The 22,874-nt window shown below is 39.2% G+C and overlaps 1 long non-coding RNA gene across 1 annotated transcript; it reads left to right on the top strand.

Moving 5' to 3' along the window:
* Positions 1-776: 776 nt before the first annotated feature.
* Positions 777-15,141, top strand: LOC109624238 (uncharacterized). Its single transcript, XR_002202361.2, has 4 exons — positions 777-991; positions 1,798-1,902; positions 2,213-2,293; positions 15,026-15,141. It is a non-coding gene; the product is annotated as an uncharacterized lncRNA (long non-coding RNA).
* The last annotated feature ends 7,733 nt before the right edge of the window (positions 15,142-22,874 follow it).

The raw sequence follows: 22,874 nt of genomic DNA on the forward strand, positions 1-22,874 counted from the left end.
CTCAATAGACCAAAAAACCTGAACACCAACCATGATAAGATCTTTAACTTGTTTTCAAGTCTCACATGCTCACTGTGTATGAACCAGTACAGCTCTGCAGGTTCTCTGATTGGAATCAGTTTGCTGTACGTGCAAGACAAAACCCCTTGGTGAAGCAGCTTTTAGTTTCCATTTGCTCCTCTAGCTGCTAGAGTGCTTATATACCCGCGATATCTGTGAAAACTCTCTTCAGGTTTAGACATATTGCATCTAAATTTTATTCTATGTTATCCACCCATTAATATTATTGGTACGTGTTTTTATCCCATTTTATTCGCGTATTTTTTCTTACTGCATTTATTTGAAAGTTTTCTGAATGTTTCTTGTTTTTATTATTATTACAGTTTTTAAAATCTATCCTATGGTTTTTCATTGTAAGCATTCTTTAAAATGTCTTATTCCTGGTTAATCAGTCAGTCAAGAAAGACTTTGAAACATCTCTGATGTGCATGTCAGATTCTACACAAATGATGTTTGATGGATTTATTCATCTATGTGTTCAGTTGTAAAATAACACACACACACACACACACACACACACACACACACACACACACACACGGATGATAGTGTGCCCTTCAGAATGTTTTCTCACATTCAAAGTTTAGTCTTTCAAAAAACAAAACAAATTAAAGTAAAATAAAACATCCACAGAACCAAAGTTTATGGTTTGAGCACTTGGTTTATTTGCCACACACACACACACAGATGCGCGAGCACAAGCGCACGCACGCACTGTGCACGGTGGAGCGGGAGCTCCAGGTACCGGAGCGGCCACTGAGCGGCGCCGCAGCCCGCAACTTCCACCGCCTGACATCCGCCGCTTCCTCCCCGCTGCACGCTGCAGGCGAACCCGCTCCCTCGCTGCCCGTGTCGGGTTACAGTCACAAGGCCACCCACCTCCCCCCTCCTCCCGGGCTGAAGCACGACTTTTAGGGAGATAATATTACAGGTAGGTGCGAGCCACGGTCCGTGTCACTATCGATGGACAAACGAAGCATTGAAAAACAAAACCGTGACCCAGAAATTCTCGCTTTAATCGGGTCACCGTGCTCGTTTTCAGCGCTGAGTGATAATGGCACCTCCTCGCTGTCCTTAGCATTTGAAGTCCACTCACCACAACCTGTAGCCTTTTTTATTATCACGGGGGAAGAGGCAGTGAAAAGTGTCCAGCTGGACGCCTTGTATTTCCCCCTGTTGGTGCCTTTGTGTGTTATGAGCTGTGTACACCTGCTGATGGCTGCTTTTAATCCAGGTGAAGGTCACTTTAACCCTGTAATGAGCTGCTGTGAGGGGCTGTATGAGCAGGCCTCCAATCAGGGATGAAGATATGTGTACAGCTTGAATTCTCTTTAAGTTAATGCACAATTAAATATAAGTGTGTAGTCATTAAAAGAAACAAGAATGGATTCATTTCCTTTAAATGTAACCACTTGTTTTGTTTATATATAAGTGGGTGTTTTCCTGATAAACCCTAAAATTATTATTTTTTTTAAAACACTGCAGAATTGACCATATGATTCAGATCCTCTCAACGCTGCTGTGTGCTGCAGGACTCCACTGATTCAAGTCAAGTGAGGGGCTACAGTAAAACAAGGCCAAATCTTTTCTTTATGTTGCACAGGGGAAACGGCCTGAAAAGACCCAGCGAGCTTGTCGAGCCTGGAAAGAAAACGCAGAGTTGCAAGCTGAAATTTCTCTGAAACAGGCCGAACACAAAGTCTTTTTTTATTTTTTTTTATTATCCCGCTCCTACAGGGTTTTGTTGAGGGTTCCGCTGAGAAAGCCCGATGCAAAGTGGGCCTACAGCCAACTGGGATGGATTCTAGGGTGGAACCTAAACAGATGGGAGATGGTAAAAAGGTGAATACAAGGTCAATCTGAGCTTCAGTGATAAAGCTGTGGGCAGTGCTCATAGCAGTGTTTTAAAAGTTGACTTAAGAAAAACAGATTGTGTGGTCAGAATAACTCTTAAGACCATATTGGTCCATTTTTTCCAGGCTTCTTTTGTCTAGATTGCCACAGGCACAAGCAGCAGACACCAAATGGTCAAAAAATTGTTATCATTATGTTTGTCTGGAAATCAGCAGAATGGGGGTGTTGATTTCCAGCGGGTGGGCTTTTCCTTTGTCCCCCTTTTTTTTGTTCTAACCCAGATTTTCATGTTTAACAGGCTCACAGCTGATCCACCCCCTGGTACACCATTGAGACAGAGGAGGTTAAAGCACTCTGAGCGCATGGAACCATATTGCAGGTAATTAATATGTCGGCTCCGTGATGAACTTCGTCAATACATCTATCACCGCACTTAACTTGAAACTGGAGCAGCACATGTGGGATGCAGCGGAGAGCGTAGACAGAGAGTACATTTGTCCATTAGTAAACACTTCATAGTGTGTGTTGTGATTGGGGAGGTAGTGGGGCTCCTCTCTGTCCAGTCGCAGTCATTTTCGCCCATCACCTCCTCATCGCTGTAAAAACACTTGCTGTGGTTTGCTAGATTAACAGAGAGCCCCCTAATGGAGTAATTACACCGAGCCAAACATCTATTTTTCACCTGTGCTCTGCCATTATTCTCTGTCCCCTATCCACTCCATTGGAAGTCACTTACTCTCCTTCCAATGAGTTATCATTGACTGCCATTTAGACGTTCTGGAGCAATTTGTCTTACTGAGGCCATGCGCTGGCCTCATTGCGAAAGAACAATCATTCTCCCCCCAATATATAAAACATTCATGGGGAAAAGGAAGGGAAAATGCTCCACAAACAGATAGCAGAGAGTGGCTAATAGATACTATAAAGGTGACAGACAAGGAAAATAATGTAGTAGATTACTGGGGCTGCAGGAACAAGCCTGCACAACCAGTACAAAAGCTTCAGGGACTTTACTGCAGGAGGAAAAAAAATCCACCACCAGACAAATGTGTTAAATGGGTTGTATGGCAGCTAGTGATGGTGGTAATTGCTGTTGTTGCAAACAAAGTCTCAATTTAAATTTAGATTCTAAATGTTTAAACTGCCATCACTGTTTGTCTTTATTGTCTTTTTGTGTATTGTTCAGATTTGATATTAGTGGCTTTGGATTTTCACTCGAACATTTTGGAGGCCTATTTTTTTCCATTTTCTTTTTGGTGGGTTTTTTGGCTGTAAGCTCCTTATTGATTGTCTCCAAGGTCATTGCTGCTTTCTGTTTTTTAAAGCTTTATATCATTTGTTTCTATGTAAAGAGGACACTTTTTCATTTTTAACCTGTAGGTCATTGTCATCTCACCATGTCGTAGTTTGAATTCTGCACCAAACCAATGGAAATAATATTTAATATATTGAAAAGAATATACAATATATAGAATATCACATTGGGGTCAGAAGGCATTAAAGCAATGTGACTGTTTTTTTAGCCTTTGCTCATTTAATTTGGACATTTTTTGTACCTCTAACACAATATTATAGCTGCTGATTATTCTGATATGAATCTGTGTGGCACAGCTCTCCTGTGGGCAACCTTGTATTTATTTGTCTTTATTGCTGTGCACAGTCCAACACACGTCCTACTCAGTCCCAGCAGAAAGGGTTAATCACATTCTTAACTGAGTGTTTTGTTAGATTAGTCCTCCAACTGCTTAACACAATGACAAATAACCATTATTCTTTTTCTAGCACTGATAATCAGGACAACTTAAACATTTCTCACTAGCACAAGTGAAACCATTAATCCTCAGCGATACCGCTGATAAGTGGTGACTTTGGAGTAATGGCCCTGTCACCTTAAAAAAAAGGGACAGAAAATGTGTACAATTAAAACAAGATGCCTATTATATTTTGTGCATCCCACGTCTTTGTGTCATCTGGCAGCATCTGTCAGTGGTAATGGACTAAATAATGGACTGAGTTTTTGTTCCTGATATATGTTCATCTACATAGTGAAAATGATTAGTGTAAATACTTACAGACTGAAGGAGGGGGGAGATGGGCAGGGGAGAAAAAAATCTAAGTATTAATGTGGATATATGTCAGTTATATTGTAGTTTGGCTGACAATGAAGATTTGTATAGAGAAGGTGATAACGAACGTTCAAGGCTGCTCCACTTCCACCCATGTAACCATGGTATTTTTCCCTTCTTTTGTACTGTGATATACTTTGAGTAAAATTATCTATGCGATATTTTAGTTTCGTGCACATCAATATATATTTCGAGTTAATTTCAACTCTTCAGCTACAAATATTAGTCAATGAGTGGACAGAAAATAGATGAGATGGTAAAAGATGAATTGTTAAAGTTTATTTCCTAGCAAAAATCTTACACACTTGATGGTTTTAGCTTCTAAAAATATGATAACCTGCTGCTGCACCCATCTTAATCTTTAGTAAAGAGAATCTCTTTGGGTTTTGAACTGTTTGTTGGACCAATCAAGTCATTAAGTGTAACCTTGTGCTCCCGGAAGTCACAATTGACAAGTTTCATGAAAACTGTCGGCAGATTAATGGTTAATGAATGTTTGTCTTCCCTTCTATCTGCGTCACACTCACCACATCGTATTGCATGTTGGTCCCATGAAGCCTCTCAGACAGAGTAAACGTGAATATCTCCAGATGGCATTTAAGGTGAGTGTTGTAAACCGCAACTGATAGGCCTGCGAGCATAATGGTGCTTTGTTCAGTTACGTGCAAACAGGGCACTGATAATGTGCCTGATACCACACTTAACTGAGCAGAAGTAGGGGAAGGCATTGATTCACTCATATTTTAAGTATCATCAAACATAAAGTACATGTTGTGCCATGTTCTGCACTTGCATGTCCTTCAGTTGTGGCCAGTCTCACTGCATTGTGTGTGTTGTTGTAATACAACAACCACACTGTATGAGCCATCATGCACCTTTTGGACCTGAAACGTGCTGATAGTTTTTTAAATATGCTAAACACTTATAGTAGCGCTAACCACCTGTGCCACAAAGAAACATTTGAGAGCCTGATTGAAATTCCTTCAATTTGATCATGTTCTCCATTACATGTTCTTCACATGGTTCCCTTCAGTTGTTGATGTAGCTGCCTAGAGGTATTGCATTAAAACTGCCAGGATGATGATAAACACACTTAATTGAGTTTGTGATTGAAATAGATTTTAGATCATTTGCTAATTTTTATATAACGAGTTCCGGTATCTTGACATTAGAAGGGGGGAAAAGAGATGCATTAATTGCTCTGTACATTGGGACAGGTTGCATTGTTAGCCTTGTTGTCAATGTGGTGATTTTCAATGTTGGATTCTTTTGGAGTTAATGGATTTATTATTAGAATAAGATGTACACATGCTCCAGTAATTGCTCAGAGTTGATCAAGATGAGGAAATATGTTCAAGTTTGAGTTTGAACCTCCTTTTTTTTTTCTTGATTCATCAGGAACATATGCTCAAATAGTCACCGAGAGTAAAACTAATGAGCTAGTTGAATATTTCCAGTTACATATCATCATGCTTAAAACAGATGGTGTGAGAAATATTTTTGCCACCTTATTTATTCTTCATATGTTATGAAATAGAAATGATTATGGAAAAAAAGGGATTATCCAAACATTAAACCATAAATTGGTTTGTAATTAAAGATGTCAATATGTTTTCTGGTTTAACAATAAAGACTGCTTTTAATATAGTATGAGTAGTATGTATATTTTACATATAGCAGTTGTATTGTACTCATACTGCACAACTAGAAATGTCAAAAAATATATTTGAATTTTGGTTTGGGAAAACTTTGGTTAGTGTTGGTGCCCATGGGTGACAAACAATACTGATGGAACCCTAAGAATAACTGTAATAAAATAGTTTATGTACATAGTCTCCAACTATACTGATCGTTTTTATCTGTTATTGAACATAAAGTTTCTCATCCTACATGCGAATCCCACCATTCTCTGGCAGCAGCACAATCCCATGCAGGCACTTGATACTTAGTATTTCAATGGCCGTAGCTCTGTTTTGATCAAAAGGCTTCAGGGGCCTAAGTTTCAAATCCCTCAAAGCCCATTTTGGCTACTCTTTGTTTAGCCCATTGGCATTCTGACCCCATGCTTCTCAGACTTTGAACTCAAAGCTCGGAAAAGCCGTATCGCTTCTTTAAACACATTATCAGTGGGCTAGGTTTTAAGAATATCACTAATCATCTTAAGGTTTTAGTGCAGTGTGGCAGTGTCGTTTAAGCCTTGGGCCCCATTTGCTCGCATGGGCACTGTAAGACATTTTCTGTGAAATATAGGATGACTAAATGGCAGCAAGTGGTTTCGTAACTTTTTGCCTTTTCAGATTAAAGCATCTCAAAGCAACACATTGCTGTACTTCACTGTTGAAATGATAAATCGAATCAAATAGATTATTTTGAAAACCTGTAATAGTAAAGTTATACCAAGGTCGGTGCAGGTTTGTGGAAAATATAGCACTTTAAAAAAGTTTGATGCTGCTAATATCTGTGAGGTGTAGTTTGACTTCTTGTAGTATCCTTCCCCAACCTTTTAATACAGAAATCTCAATATCTATTAACTTTAATTTCTTTTATTAAACTCTGAATATCAGCCAACAACCTTCAAAGTGCACCACTGGATCTCTGCCCTCAACCGAGCCATGAACAGATTGTCACTTGTAGTTTTCTCTTGTTTCATTCTCAGTCTCCAAATGGAATATTTTTATACAACTTAAACTAGATTTTCTGAAATGTATTCGCAACGTTAATCAATAACTTAACATTTTGCCTACTCCGTGTGCCAGGTTAAAACTTCCTCCTACACATCTGAGAACTTGGCTTGAAGTTTAATCTCAACTGTTAATGCTGCAGTTTAATAAATAATTTATGAATTACTGTCAAGAAATTGGCATGGGCTGCATACCTTCTGAGAGGGCGATGCAGCACATGCATATTATACAAAGATTATACAAAGTGGAAATGAGGAGGTCAGATTTCTGTATTACCCGCTTGATGGTAAGCGTTGCATAATAAATGCTTACCCAAGTTTTGAAACATGTCAGTCAAGCTGGATGATTGTATTTCTTTAATTTTGCAGAACTAATTTTTCTAATTTATTTTGTAGCGCTTGTCTCAGTTGACCTGGTAGATGTTTGTGTTTTCTCTAGTATTGTCATTTTAAGCACATTTTTCAACAAACCCACTCATAGCATCAGTAGGAAAGATGTCATATATTTCACGTATAAATGCAAAAGTTTGACATGATTAGAAAGATCAGTCTGCATTTTGACAATGTTTGGGAGTTTTATGTTAATGAGCATATGCTGTATTGTTTTGTTGATATCGATAGTCTTTGTCTGAACTCAGCTGTTGTAAATCGCTTTGTTTAGGCTGGTGACAATCGGGTGTGTTTCTGAACATGTTGAACACGATCAGAACAAACAGTTCTCCATATGTCAGATGCATCTACTTCTTACTATTGGAAACTATATACAACCTGTGGTGCCTCATTTAGTAGTTGTTGCGAATGAATACATTATAAATAAAATTCACAAAAAAATGAATGTGACCACAGAGAACCATCTTTTTGTGCATTGTCTTCCACATGAGTGTGTGTTTGCACATATGATTGCAGGAAAGTCTGTTTGTCCCCCTTTGCTCCTCTCACACCTCCTCAGTCTCATCAGCCCCCGTGATTAAGTTTTGGCACCTTGAATCACATTGTCTTCTTCTGGAAATATTCCGTCTGCATTTCTGCCAGTCTAAGTGGAGACAAAGATAAAGGAGGAGAAGGTAAAAACACACCCTGTTGTGTGAATCTTTCTACGAGGCCTTGAACCCTGCCATTCATCCCTTTCACTTCATCAGCTGAGTCTAATTGCCAGAGAGGACAGGATACCCAGGGCCCAATTGTTCCTTATCCTCTTTGGAGCCTCTGAGGCATGAAAAGCGAAAAGGCCTGCTTTTGATCTTTTTTTTTTGTTAGTTTTTTCTTTTTTTCCTATCACCCCTTACTATCTTTTCCCTTAGAGTGAGACACTCCATTCACATTGTGCCCCTCTCTTTATCCACGCAAAATAATTATCAAGCTCTGCTTCATCAAATAATGGTGGATATTGGAGGTCAGAATGGGCAGGGCCAGAGGTCCGCAGGGGTGGCCCGAGGACGTGGTGGAGCTCCCAACTCATCTTAGAGGCATGCTCCTTAGCTGTGGCTACCTTTATATACCTTGACCCCGGTTTTCGTTTGCCTGTCCTAATGAGACCCTCTCATGCAGCCAATGCAATAGAGGTCTTGCAATGGCAGGGTTGGGAGGCCAAAGTACAATGAGACACAGGGCTGTGCTCAGACAAGGACGCATCTGTGCCATCTTATTAAGCCTTGGAAAAGAGCTCATGCGTCTCAGCGTCCCATAGGCGCTGAAAGCAGGTCTATTGACACCTACTTGTCCTTTGCGGTCAACACCTTTCTGTGAGGAAGCAAGGACACCCAAGTTCTTGTTAGAAGTAATTCTTGGCAGAGTATTTAGTGAGGCAAAGTGTTTAACTCGCTTCGGGTGGCCATGTGGTGTGAAGATAAAGAATGAAGTTTTGTAATGATAAAAATTCCTTGGAACTATAGAGAAATGATGAGGGGTGTCAAAGACCAGTTTGTCAAAAGCAAATAGTCCTCGTACTTAAACAACATAGGGCACCAGAGTCTTTGTTGATGCTTACTTCACCAGTAAATTTTAAAATAGGTTCAAAAGCATGCTTAAGATTATTGTTAATCACATTTTTATTAAGTAATCAACATTTTCTTTGTTTTGTTTTGCCTCGTCATGCGCTTTGCCATCATTTAATACCTAGAAATGTGTAAAATTTTAAAGAATGAAATATTTGCTGAACCTCTGCTAATTTGAAAACCTAGCCAACCTAACCACGTGTGTAAGTCACCATCTAAAGGGACAGCAGGATATACTATAACTACAGCAAAATGACAAACAAATACACATGTAGGCAAACAAAACCTTTAAGCAATCATGTTAAGCACGCCTAACATCTGAGAACTGAGCGAGAACAAAGCAGGGCTCCTGTCAGTGCATCGATCCACTCCTGAAGGCACGCACATCCATAGCTCTCTGATTGCTCCCTGCCTCTCGCGTCTCTCTCCCCCGCGCCTCTAACTCCCTGCTCTGGCTCCTCTCTGAAAATGTACTTATCGATCTGGCCTACTTCCTTGGCGTTAACTCGCTGATAAAACCTGTCCAAGGGCTTCCAATGGCCTGAAAGAGTGTGCAGGGCTGGTAAGAAGGAAAGATGATTAAAACAAACTTGTCACAGTTTTTTTTGTCCTCATATTAAGTTTGTCAACTGCTAACTACACTCTGGTTTTGACATTTTATTGGCTGGCCATGGAATGAAGTTTTTACTCTTTCACTTTGATGAGACAGCTTATGTGAATAACCTGCAGTAGTCCTTACATAATCTTGAATGATTGTTGGACTTTTCAAAGACATTTATTATTTAGGTAAATAGGGGACTGTTTTTTAAGTTGTAGTATAATTTTCTTATGTTAACTTCCTTGCTATTTATAGCACAAATCATGAAGCTTCAGCTACACAGAACTTAATACTAACAATGTGGCTGGGCAGTAAATTCCTATTGATCATCATTACAATATAACATTCATCAATAACATTATAACAAAAGTCCAAAATACATTGATATAATGCTTTTTGATTGTATAAGCACAGTGAGGATGTGTTTAATGTTCCACCTCTGATTTGTAAAATGTTTTGCAGTTTATGAAGTGCTGATGAAGAAGAGTTTAAAACCACAGCCTTCACTTGAGAGTAAAGATCAGACTTTAAACCTAACATAATGACATTTATTGTGATAATTATTGGTATTGACTGATATTGAAATTTATATCCAATTTGGTCATATTGCCTAGTCCGTATTTACAATTGAGTACTGCAAGCGTACACAGACAATGTTACTGTAGTTAGACTCTTGTTTTTTGGTCGAGCTTCACAAGACATTTTACTTTTCAGCTCAGACGACTCATCATAGTCGGTTTGTATTGAAAAATGTATAACATTTGATTGTAGTGATGTTAAGAATCTTTGTCATTCATTCATTTGTATTTGCAGTTGAGTTAGTCAAACATAATCCAGTGAACCGACACCTTTTACTCAAAAACTGCCCAATTTTTGAAATACAATGTTTGTAATATCAAACTGGTCGAATTTTGTGATACCCAGCAATGATGACTTTCGTTGTCATCATTGCTGGGTATAAGACATCTGTGATATAGAAATAAGAAAACATGACAAATTGTTAAAGAGTGGTAACTATCTTAATATCATTAATCATAAAATAATCATTAGTTTCTCATTATCATCCACATGAAAACTTGCACAAAGATATAAAAAATCAGTGTTTCTTAAAAAAAAGTGACTCATGTTTTGTGTGTAATCATGTCTCCGGAGTGTGATTACATTGTATGTCAGTTTGTGTATATTTTTGCAAGTGTGTTGTGCTGTCATGTTTGTAGCATTCCATGTGGGAGGGTCTGTTGATAAGTAAGCCATCTGTAGTGTTCTGCCGAACGACATGTTGTAAAGCGAGATTTGAGAGTGTGGAGAGACTTGACTTGACAAATCTTGGCACATAATGAGACAGAAGGGAGTAAAGGCTGAAGTCTGTCCAGAGATAAACAATTAGATTTGTCCCTGAGGTAAAGGCCAGGCAATGCAAGGACTCTCAGACTAACAAAATCAATATGGCTTCCAGTAAGAACACTCAGGGGGTAGAGTGATCAAGAGGTTATCATTCAGTTCTCAGATTTGGACGAGTACACACAATGAGGAATTATAACGTCAGTATGATTACTAACTTGAAAGCTCCTTGTCAGTGTTGTATACGTTTGGAATTATACATCTGCTATTCAATTATCTGTCAGATACAGTTGGCCTAATTAAGACATGAGGATGCGGATCAACAGGAACACTGAACTACAGTAGTCAAGCCAGTTTTCTTCAGCAGCCAATTGAGAGAGAGAGAGAGAGAGAGAGAGATCTTAAAGGAGACAGCATTTGGGAGTGATACTTTCACACCCCCAAATAAAACCATAATGGATCGGTGAGCCATTGACAGCGTGGGCAGCCCCCTCGCTTGCATCCCCTCTCAGGCCCTGCCTAGACTTGCAGGTCTTATCTAACATCTCACCACTGTTCCCTGCAGGCCCCACAAGGGTAGCACTACCAGGGCATGGGGGGGTTGGACTGTTGGAGGCGGGGGTTTGTCCCGATTTGTGCTTTCACTGGCTGTAAAGAAGACAACAATAAGAGAGGGTGAATAGTTTTGGGGTGGGGACCATCACAACTTGTGTGGAACTGCTGTTAGGCAGGGACGTCTCCTCTGAGACGCCTAGTCACTGACCATAAAGGTGTGAGTCTGAGTCGCGGCCAGCCTGTCGCCTCATCTCCATGGAGACGGCGACGTGGCACCCCAGCGGACTTGTCTCTGCTGTGGCCCGGAGCAGCAAGAGCACTTGGGGATATGACCTGACCATCACCTGGGCTCCAGGGGCCCAGGAGGCACTGCTCTGATGACCTTCAGCAACCTGCCAGTCTGTCATCTCGGCCTGGGGAATAACACAAAAAAGCCAGCGAGGGATTCGTGTAGAGACATTGTTTACTGGGTCAGCGTATCTTTGGAGGAGGCTCTTTGAGAGTGAACTACAGTGAAAGAAATACTTTTCACTGCAGGAATTAATATTCTAAAATATCCTTTCCCTGTATTACCCTTTCATGTCAAGATCATTAAAACTATACTACATTTCTGCACTTTCTAATTGGTTCTAATTAGAAAGGTATAGTATATGTAGTCTAAATAATCTTGACATGATAGTCCATATAGTCAAAGGAAATTTTCAGTATTTTCTGATTGGTTTGTCAAAATAAAACGCTGGCTTAGGACACAAAGAAAAAAAAAACATAATTAACATTAACTGGTTGTTGTACTTCATTTTAATTTTCTTAGTAAGTGACAGAATAATAATAATAATATATATATATATATATATATATATATATATATATATATATATACACTTTATATATATAAATATATATATTTATGCTTCTCATGAAATTCACCAAATACTTAATAATGTGCAACGTATATTGGTGTTTCACTGGATTAAAACTTTCAATTAAATTTTCATTTATTTTTTCAATCACAATTAATTAAAAATGCCCATCATCATTTTCTAAAGCGTAAGGTGACATTTGTTTTTTCTTCTTTTGTTTGACCAGCTATTTATAACACAACAATATACAAATTAAATGTGTAAAATAGACAAAAGCAACAAACCGTCAAAGAGTGTTTGATCATTCATCAGAAATGTTGCAGATTGATTTTCTATTTATTGACAATCTGAGTAGTAGTCCATATCCATATCAAATATAGGCTTTAAGACATACGTTGAGAGACCATCATTTAGAAATGTTTCCATTGCCATCCTTTATATACCTTATTGTACTAATGTTTGTTTTCTCATTCTCAGCTAAGACTTAGCAATAAAACATATGTTTTTCTGTTTATCAAGTGTTAATAATTCTCTGCAAAAAAGAAAAGTTTAAACCCATTCAACCCAACATTTGACCGAGGAGCAAAAGTCAGTCTTTAAATAAATAATAATATCATGATAATTATCAACATTGACTGATATGGACATTTTTATCTTGATATAATTTTTGTCCATGTCGTCCAGCCCCAGTCTCAGCTGCGCCTGAATTAAGGCTTATAAAGTGAAAAAAGAAACAAAGGAAAGCAAAATGCAAAATAAAGAAGCTGTCATCTGCTGTTCCAGGGGTGTGGACACCACAGTAGTAAAAAATAAACCTCAATGAGATTAAATACATAATCAGCAACATCAGAGTAAGTCCTGTATAATCTTATAGTGTATTGTTTGGTATCACAGGGATAAATAATTGCAAATGATCTCAAATCTCCTGCATTCGAGTGTAGAGCAGCACCATCCAAACCATTCCCTGGAGACCCTCGTGTTGCATTATCTGAAAAAAACCCAATGCATGAGGTTCTGTGGAAAAATCTGTGCTTTCTTCCTTTCAGCCAATAAGAAAGGGGATTTTGAATGGAGTGGTGATTCTCTATGCAGAGCAGAGACGCGACACCTTCCAGACAGTGAGAGATGGCGAGCCCTAATAATACAGAGCTGTACAATGGTTCTGACAGGCGAGCATTAAAGCAATCAGGGTCCCAGGCATTCCAAATCTCTTTACCGCCCACCCTCTAACAGACTGAGAGATGGGCGGCTGACCTGTGAGCTGTCAATCATGGGGGATACCTGCTGGAGCCTGATCAGGGAGTGCTGAGGGCACCAGTCCATCAGATCTGTTTTCACACTCCAGACACTAACATTGCAAGCATAACCACAGACACAAAAAAGCCCCACCGCCTCGCTCTTAATTAGGAGATGTGTGTGTGTGTGTGTGTGTGTGTGTGTGTGTGTGTGTGTGTGTGTGTGTGTTGTTTGGGAGGGGGGGTAGACTTGTTTGGTTTAAAAGGGTATGTGAGTGTCTTAGATATAGGGGGGGATAGTAAGTGGAATCCCAGTGAGACAGAGAATAACCTTTTCTCTTGATTTAGGATTCAGGCATTGATCTGTCACACTGTTTTGTACAAGCAAGAGCTCTTTCAGCATAGCTTCTCAGTGTGTGTAGCTTCTCAGTGTGTGTGTGTGTGTGTGTGTGTGTGTGTGTGTGTGTGTGTGTGTGTGTGTGTGTGTGTGTGTGTGTGTGTGTGTGTGTGTGTGTGTGTGTGTGCGTGCGCGCGCGTGTGCATGCGTGATGGACTTGTTCATTAGCTGTCTGTAGCCCATTCCAGCAAATAGATGACCATAATACTGCGGTTAGTTAATGGCTTTCTGGTGTTTCCTCTAGAGTCTCCCTGTCTGAGGGCTGACTGCTAAACCTCCTCCATGGTTTTTTCCTCCTTTTTCCAAGTGGGGAGTCTTGTGTTCCTCTGCCTAACTCAGACAATTGGCTTCATCCAGTGGCCAAGTCTGTGAGCAGTCTGGCCGCATGGACTCACATTAGAGAACTAAAAGCTTCATCACAAAAAACATGCTGATCTGACATTCTGTCCCAGGGATGACTGGAATCATATTGGTTCTCCACAGTTGAAACCCAGTCTGTGACAGGAAATTACCTCACAAGGAGGAGTCATATGTTTCTGTTCTGTGGTCTATTTTACATTTGTTTTCATGAAATAATGTAATTAAAATACATTTTGTTGTATATATATATATATATATATATATATATATATATATATATGCATATATATACACACACACACATATAGGGATAAAGAGGGATACATAAAAGAACTCTTTTATATATATGTTGTTGAGGAGATACTGCTTCTGCTAACAAAACATGAAGCCAAGATGTTCACCAGCAATGCTGTTCTCTCTTTGTGTGTCCTGCACTTTCAAAATAGTACAAAGAATATAATGTTTGGCTCTTTGTTAAAATTGCTTTGGAAATATGTTGATTCAACATTATAGATATTGTGTAGGCTGTATGTGGTTCTGGTGAACTTAACCTCATTATACAGAGTTACCTTAAATGTTGTTTACTCAATCTATTTCCCTGAATGTAGACTATAGTATGTGTGTAAATAAAAAGGTTTAAATAACCTCATTCAAGAAAAGGTCTGTATGAACAGTGGTTCTGTCTTGGCAATGACCCATATTAGGAGCTATGTATAGTGGTCACTATGGCTGAAAGTCTCATCACTTGCTCACACCTTACTATACATGATTAAGAGATAAATATATAATTCAGAATTTAGATGATGTGTCATTCCATTATTCTTGCTGGAGGAAAATGCATCATTTTATAAAAAAAAAAAAAAAAAAAAAAGACCAGCTACTGTCTGAAGTGAACACAACAAACACTTCACCTGAATGTGTCCCAGTAAAACATTGACTGTTTCTCATCTTGGTTTGTTCTACAGAGATCCGTCTGTGGCAACACCTCTGCATCAAGTCCTTTTTTAACTGTGAAATGGAAAGATGTTGGTTACTTGGACATACGGAATGTATACAAATAAAAAAGACACTGCCCAACATACTTTGTGTTCAAACCTTTGAAAACTGTACTTATAAAGTTTCATATTGTTGCAAGAAATGTGCTGCTCAACTGAATCTCTTGAGCAAAAATAATAGTATATCCAAAATAAAGTAGAAATATATAAAAGCACCAGCATGGGTTTCCCATATAGCCCAAGAATAACCCTTTTTATTCAGTTTAGAAAATAACCATTGCCACACTCATACACATGCTTCTTGGAGCTGAACTGAAAAACAATGCAGACGTGAGTCAAGGCTTGGCCACTGATCACAATCATCTTTCTAACTTATTTATACAGTTTTAAAAACACACATATTTACCTTCTGAAGCTTGCAGTAAGTTCTGAGTCAGGTTATATTACTCTTCATTTACCAAAGCTATGGACATATTTCTCTACCAATAGCTTTCGACCAACCTGCAGCTCCAGGACTGACAGAGTGCTAAAATGTCTGACGTGAGTCATTCCTGGGAGACTCCGTGCAAAACTGCCCCAAACAAAGAAACTGCAGTGGCAGCAAAACAAGTTTAAACTGGTCTTGTTGGGCCAGGAAGGGCTATCGTATAGGAACGGTTGATTTCAGCACATTCTTTTGTTTTTTTTTGTTTCTTTATATTTTGTTTTCGAAACACAAATCTATTGCGTCAGTGTGTCAGCTGAGCAGCAATTATGATCTGATATCTAATGGTAAAACACGCAAAATAACAATTTCTCACCATATAATATACAGTATATAAATCTACATTAGCTATATGCATAAATGCATGTTTTTCGCTGTATTCTACTAAAGAAAACTCTCTTCGCTCTGTTCTTTTATTGCGGCCAGTTATTACACCCACCAAGGTGGTTATATATTTACCCGTCTGTGTTTTGTTTTGGTTGGTTGGTTGGTTTGTCAGCAGGTTCGAAGCAATGAAATTCGGTGTGAGGATTGAACACAGGCTAAGAAAAAACCTATTAAATCATTGGATTGATTCAGGATTTCTTTTTTCTCTCTTTTTAACATTGGCTTATTTTGACATTTTCAACGATTTCCCAGGATGCATGAATCTTACTGAAAAAAAACCTTACGTGTTTATGGGACTGATATCTATCAATGTGTCCTGTTTTCTATTCTAGGTTAATCTGGTTTTAACTCTGACTTTCTCAAACATTTCATATAACCTTAAGGGATTTGCAAACTTCTTCCAAAGAGTTAAATGTATATTGAATGTGACTGCATGTGTGTGGTGGTTATATGTGTGTCTGGGGAGGTGTCTCCTTCTGACTGGTTTTAAAAATGAGTCCTGAAATCTTAAAATCTTGCCCCTCATTTTGCAGGCTTATGGTATAGCTCTTTTATGTACAGAACATAAACTACCAAAGATAGAAGATGAAAGTAGTCTGTGCTTTAGGGTGGATTTTAACCCTGACCATATTTGACAATGACTGATGACTTTTGCAGATGTCTACTTAAACAGTACCTCGGTGGTGCTCTGTAGAGCCCCCCCTACATCTGGGAAACCAGATCACCTCTTGGGCCTGTAGCCTCAAGTCTCCGGTCCAAAGACAGACTCGTCTTGTTTCTTCCAGATCTCTGATATCATCCTTTGCTGAGAACATATATATGATCATGTGCAGCTGGCAGAGCAGCCCATATGCATTTTACATCACTCTTAGCTATTTTGGGGTTTACTGGACTATTCACAATCTGACATCACAGCGAAGTTTGGTTTTTTCCTCCCACGTTCCTGTCCACTGACAGCCATATACTTAAAACACATTGTGTTTTAAAGGTTTCATACCGTGTTGCATGATCGGACTTGGATGCATTTTGATGATTTTACCTGATGGTTGGGTTAACTGCCAATATGGTTCATCACATAATGACCACTTATCTGTGAAGGTTCTCAGTCATCCAGGTCAGGGTATCCTCAGGAGTTTTACATGTGCACATAGACAACTGAACTTGCTCGAGTTTCTTGAAGAGAGGCATCTTCAGTTCTGAAGAAAAAAAATTACAATAATCACTTCTTAACTTTGTCAGACATCCACGGGCTAGAATGTGTTGGAATAATAACATGAATAAGTGGACACAGGGATCACCATTATCTTTGTAATGGGCTGTACCTTCATTGTATTTAACTACTTTGACTAAAGCATCAAGTCAGATGTAAAGAGGATTTGTTCTGCCTCACACATGAGCTGTGATTGCACCAGTGGAATTAGAAATGTCCCAAACTAAGTATTTGTCAAGAAAGTTGATGCTGTAATTGCACTGGGTGCCATATTGTTTGAGTCTCCATGTAACTTTTGTTCATTTTTCCATTTTTCAACTTTAACACAGAACAAAACAAACAGACCTGAAAGACTAGGCTGAAAACTTTTTTTCCCCTTTATTGGCAGCTGATACATGAACAAGAGGTCATCTTGGCTGGAAAAAAAAAAGCAACTGCTGAGGCGTAGCTGGACCTCAAGACCTTTGTGACCAATAGCGTGTCATCCCTCACTTTGTCATGTTTAACTAAAACCAATCCCCATTCAAAGCGGCATCCATCAGTGTTAGTTGAGAACAATGACAGATTGCCTTTCTGCTGCTCTCAAAGCATCTGGATCCTTTCTCTACTCCCCCTCTTTTATTTATGGTAAACAGCCTGAATAACAGCTGGGCAATGGGAATTTACAAGTTAATCAATTGTTTGTTAGGAGCCACAGCGATGCCCCATACCCAACCATCTGCGAGTTAATGTTCATTTACCATGCTAATTTTCCCATAGGCAACAGCGTATCTATTGATATCTTCTAAAGAGACGGATTCGCACTAGGCGTTATGAAATGCTTAATATAGAAAATGACACCTTCTTTTGGAGGCTACATTGAAAATATGAGCTCAATTCAGTCTGTGTGTAATAAAAAGTTAAAGATAACTTATAATAACTCCAGCTTGTGGTGGTAAACTAAGAAATTTGGTGTGAAACCAAGCATGGAACTACAAGAGCAGAAACCCTGAGGTCCAGGAACATGTCTTTAAAGTCATTACATTTCACACATTGATGATGCATCTAGCTAAACACCGTTCGTCCTGGACACTGGGCTTCCTGTCTAAGTGAAGTTGCCTTTGCCCCTTTTCCCAGGCTGTGTGCCTGTGGCAGGCTCTCAGTGTCTCCTCACGTTCCTTCTCTGGTCCACAAGACGACCCGCTAACACAGACCTCACACAGGTCAGTCACACGTATCCATTAACATGCGGACAGCAGCCCACAGGAATGGCTCTTGTATAAGGTTGCTTTCACAAATAATTAATCATGAAAAAGGGAGAAAAATATGTCAAAAACAAATTTTCTTTGTTCTGATTTTTTACATAAAACATCAAAGGAGGCAAAACAAACAGAAGAAAAACACAAAAGACACAACGTTACTGAAAACATCTCAGACCCACCCGAGGAACATAATCTGTTAGGTCGAAATGACTGAATAATTAGCCAGACAATACGATGTTTAGAAAACTTGTAAAAGCACAATAGAAAAGCAAAGTCTACAGATCGAATGCAGAAATTGGGCAGCAATTTTCTATTGAATCGGCTTTCTTTGACCATGGTATGTTGGCAGCCTTGAGCCAGTGTGGGGATAGGGCACCATTTACAACTGTGCTGTGAGCTCTGGTATTCACCTTTTCCTATTTCCCAGCTGCAGCACAGAAACCACACACTACTTTATTTATAATCCAACAAACCTCAGTGTGTAACTCTTGCCCCGTACTCTTACTCGCATCACACAATGAGGTCACTTCCCTCTGAACCTCCACCACTGCTCTTGCATTCCAACATGGCTCTAGGACAGCAGCCCAGCAAAGCTCTATACTCGTCAAATCACAAAGAGGCCCAGATCAGAGCCGAGCTGGACGGGAGCCAGGATCCGGGATCCAGGCCCTCACAGCCCAGGCAGCTGGGGGCAGCCTATAATAAGTGGGAGACAATGAGAACTAGCAGTGTACCTCCCACGCTTTGCATGTGGAAGTCAATTCAGAATTGAAATTAAATGGTTTCATAGCCTTTCTATAGACCACACTAATTATGAAAACAGATGAAAACCACTGGGCTTAGACTAGATATACATCAAGGTTATGAGTTTTAACACAACAGAGACCAAATATGTTTTATTCAGTTCACTGTTGTGAGTCAGCAAAGCTGGAAAGAACGTGCCCTCATTACACATGAAGGCTTAAAACAAGGCTTTCTGGAGTTTTAGATTTTTCTTAAAACTATTTTATGTCTCATATCAATGCTTTTTATGCAGCTTACCTTTTTATATGTTATCTCTATCTTTTAAAAAAATACATATTTCATTGCACCAAACTGACCTTTATGTTAAAGCTGGCAACTGAATAGTTTTTCATTTTCCGACAATCATCCCAAATAAATACATGTCTGATTGTTTTGGTTTCTTTCACATGGGAAACTAAACATATTAACGGCATTCTATTTTAATGAATAATAATGAACAGTTCGCTGTGATGTAGACGGCGGCGGTGCTTTAATGGTCCCTTGTAGCCTCTTAAGCCTCTGGTGATAAATCTCACACAGGCACACTCGTATAACTAAAACCCAAACCTCATTCAGCTTCACATCCATCAGTGTTTGGCTGAAAGCGATGACAAAGCACTTTCAATTACACCAGTAACTGACTCTGGAAACAGTTCATAGCAGGGTCCAGGCTCGAAGACCGGGGGAAAATCACAAGGGGGAGGGCAGGATGGCTGGTAGGGCATCCGTTTGACTTGCTCCCAAATAATAAAAAGGGTGGTGTTAGCCGGGGACACAAGGGATGCCGCCAGCATCGTGAACCCAAGGACAATCCACCTATTTTGTGTGCTGTCACCCCTGTAGTCTGATTTATGGTTGGGACATCCTTCCTATGACCCGTTCGTCCATCAGCTTGGTGCTATAAGGATACTCTGGTGATTAGAGGCTGAAGTATCAAAGCGTCCTCAGTCAGGGCCCTTGTCTAGTACCAGAGGGCCCTGTGCTGCTGAATGGGGAGTGTGGCAGTTGGGAGGGAGAGCGTTCGCAGCGGCAGAGAAGTGCCATTCTTAACCCTGAGCACCAGAAGATAGAAGAGCTTTTTGAGAATCCATCAACTGTAAATGCCTCATCCCATAATGTTGGTGTTTTCTTTTACATTTTTTCATTCCAATTTGTAATTATATTATGTGGAGTGTGTGCTCTCTAAAAGTTAACATGGCAGTGTTTAATTGGAGTGATTTTACTCGTAATTGCATGATCCTCTCTGCCACTTTTGGCTCCCACTTTGTTTGAATAAGCAGGCTAATTTAGGAATCCATCCTCAAAATTAATCAGTATAGCATACTTAATATTGAAGTTCAAAAATACAATAATTGAGAAAATGTAAATCTGCTTTGAATAATAGGAGCCTTAATCACAAGCCAAACCCAACAATGACAGCAGCAGTCGAGGGAAACATCTAACACAACAATAGATAAGTGATGATTTTTTCTCTCTCTCTTTTAGAAAAAAATGCCTTTATTACATAAATAAAAACAGAGTCTGATCCTCTGGAGTACCTGATCTTTGGAAGCAACTCTGACTCCAACCCCCCTGATGAAAGGCCCACACTAACATCAGAAGTCCAGAGCCTTTACTCTCTAACTTCAGGCAATTATGACACAGAGAAGATCTTTGCCTTCTGCACTCGAATATAAGAAGAAAAAAGACATGTCTTTTTTCAGAGCTTAGTTGTAAAAATAAGCTTGCTCTCCTCAATTGCAGTCACCCCATGGCCTTTGCAATAGCAGCAAGGATGTATCGGAACAAGCCATGGGGCAAAACAAATCACTTGTGATTTGCAGAATTATAAAGATTTTAATAGCTGCAATATTTCTCTCTCAGATTGGTCTTTATTTCCAGGAGTCAAAGTTTCCTGGATGCCCCGGGCTTTTAAAAAGCAGTAATTGGCCAACTGAGACTCTGAGGATCTCCCTGAGTGATTGAGTGTATTTGTTGCTATGAACTTGAGGGTATCACTCCGAAGATCACAGGTCCAGGTTGTGAGAGCCTGCAACTTATCAAGCACTATCCAGTTTGCAGCCATGGAAGTCAGACTACTTCTTTCTGCAGTTTTGTTTAAAGTTTTAACCTTTCTGTTAACTTCATCTTTTTTTTGTTGGTTTTTTTTTTTTCCTTTTCTTTTTTGCTGATTAGTTATGTTTCCAGATATTCAGCATAAACTATAGGGCTTTGATTTGTGAACTGAAGCTTTGAATTAATGCAGAATATTTGTTGTGATGAAGAACATGACTGTGGTACTGATGTGTAAAAAACAAAGTACATCTTTAATAAACACCATTCACACATTATCTGATTTAAAAAAATATGAAATTGAAAATTACTTTTATTTACTCTTCACAGTGAGCAAGCATACCACTTTTTACAATAAATATACATTTTATATTTATACAGCTTTATTTATAACAAACAAAAAGAAACACAGCTTTACAGAACTGTGAGATTAGCTGAATGTTACTTTCACCACTGTGCTTAATAATTCAACCAGAATTACAGTTAGTTAGAAATGTTACACTTAACAACTGTTCATCTTGAACCTATAAAAAGTCATGGTATAAACATTTTAGAATAACCAGCACAACTAGTGCTGTTTTAACTCAATAGAAACTACAATATTAACAATTTAAGACCAATTCATCAAGTGACAATTCTTTCTCATTATGCAGTGATTTCGTTGCTAAATTACCACAACACATCTGCAGAACACTTTCCCGTACTAAGAGCATGTGCTCTCTTTTAGAAAAACAAACCTGGCGGCAGCTTAGCTATATTAAGGAAATCCACCAGGGAGACATAATCGAGTTTGACTCTCTAGCGGTGGTCTCCTTGTTAGTGTTGTGAGTGTCAGAACTGACAGTGCAGGTAACTCAAATGCCACTTAAGGTTTTAGCTTCAATGGCTTTTGGAAAGAAATGACCATGACCTGTATAGCTTGAGCCCACATCCCACACCCTTTCTGCCTGACAGCCGCTCAATGGCAAGTGTCTGCCAGCATGCCGAGAGGGAACTCTGCCAAGCCGCCGGAGATAGAGATGATTACCACATCCCTCGCTCCCTCTCAGGCTGCTCGCTGAAAACTGATACCTACTAACAAACTGCTGTCAACATGTTAGCGAGGCAGGGAGAGTGAGAGCACTGGTGTGTGCTGAGAGACGACAGAGAGGTGTGTGGGAGAATCAATGTGAGGAGTCTAAACAAGTTCGGATTAATGACACTGAAACAACTTTTTTTTCTTCTTCACTTGTTGAAAACTAACGCTGTTGTGACAGACTTGAAGAATGCAATCAGCACTATACAGAAAAGGCTGGTTAGGCAGACACTCACCTACAGAGTGTTGACCAAATTCAAATGTAGTCGAGGTCACAGCTCCTGTATCTCACTATTATTATTATGTATATACATGTGCAGTCATAAATGTGCCTACAAGATCAATTTTCCCCCCTTCTGTAACAAGTATAATTTGCACACAGTAAATGCTACATTGAAGAATTTCTACTTTAAAGTTTTTACAGTGTTGTACAGATGTATTTAAAGCTCAGGCTTTCATACGCAGTAGAAAATTAATCCAGTTCTTCCAAAGAAACTTCTAAATATCATTGTTTTTGAATAAATCCACCACTTTGGGATTTGGGATTCATTCCGTGCAGTGAAATAAAAAGAAAAAAATCAGAGCTG

The sequence above is a fragment of the Paralichthys olivaceus genome, chromosome 7, assembly GCF_024713975.1.
Source record: "Paralichthys olivaceus isolate ysfri-2021 chromosome 7, ASM2471397v2, whole genome shotgun sequence".
NCBI classification, from domain to species: Eukaryota; Metazoa; Chordata; class Actinopteri; order Pleuronectiformes; family Paralichthyidae; genus Paralichthys; species Paralichthys olivaceus.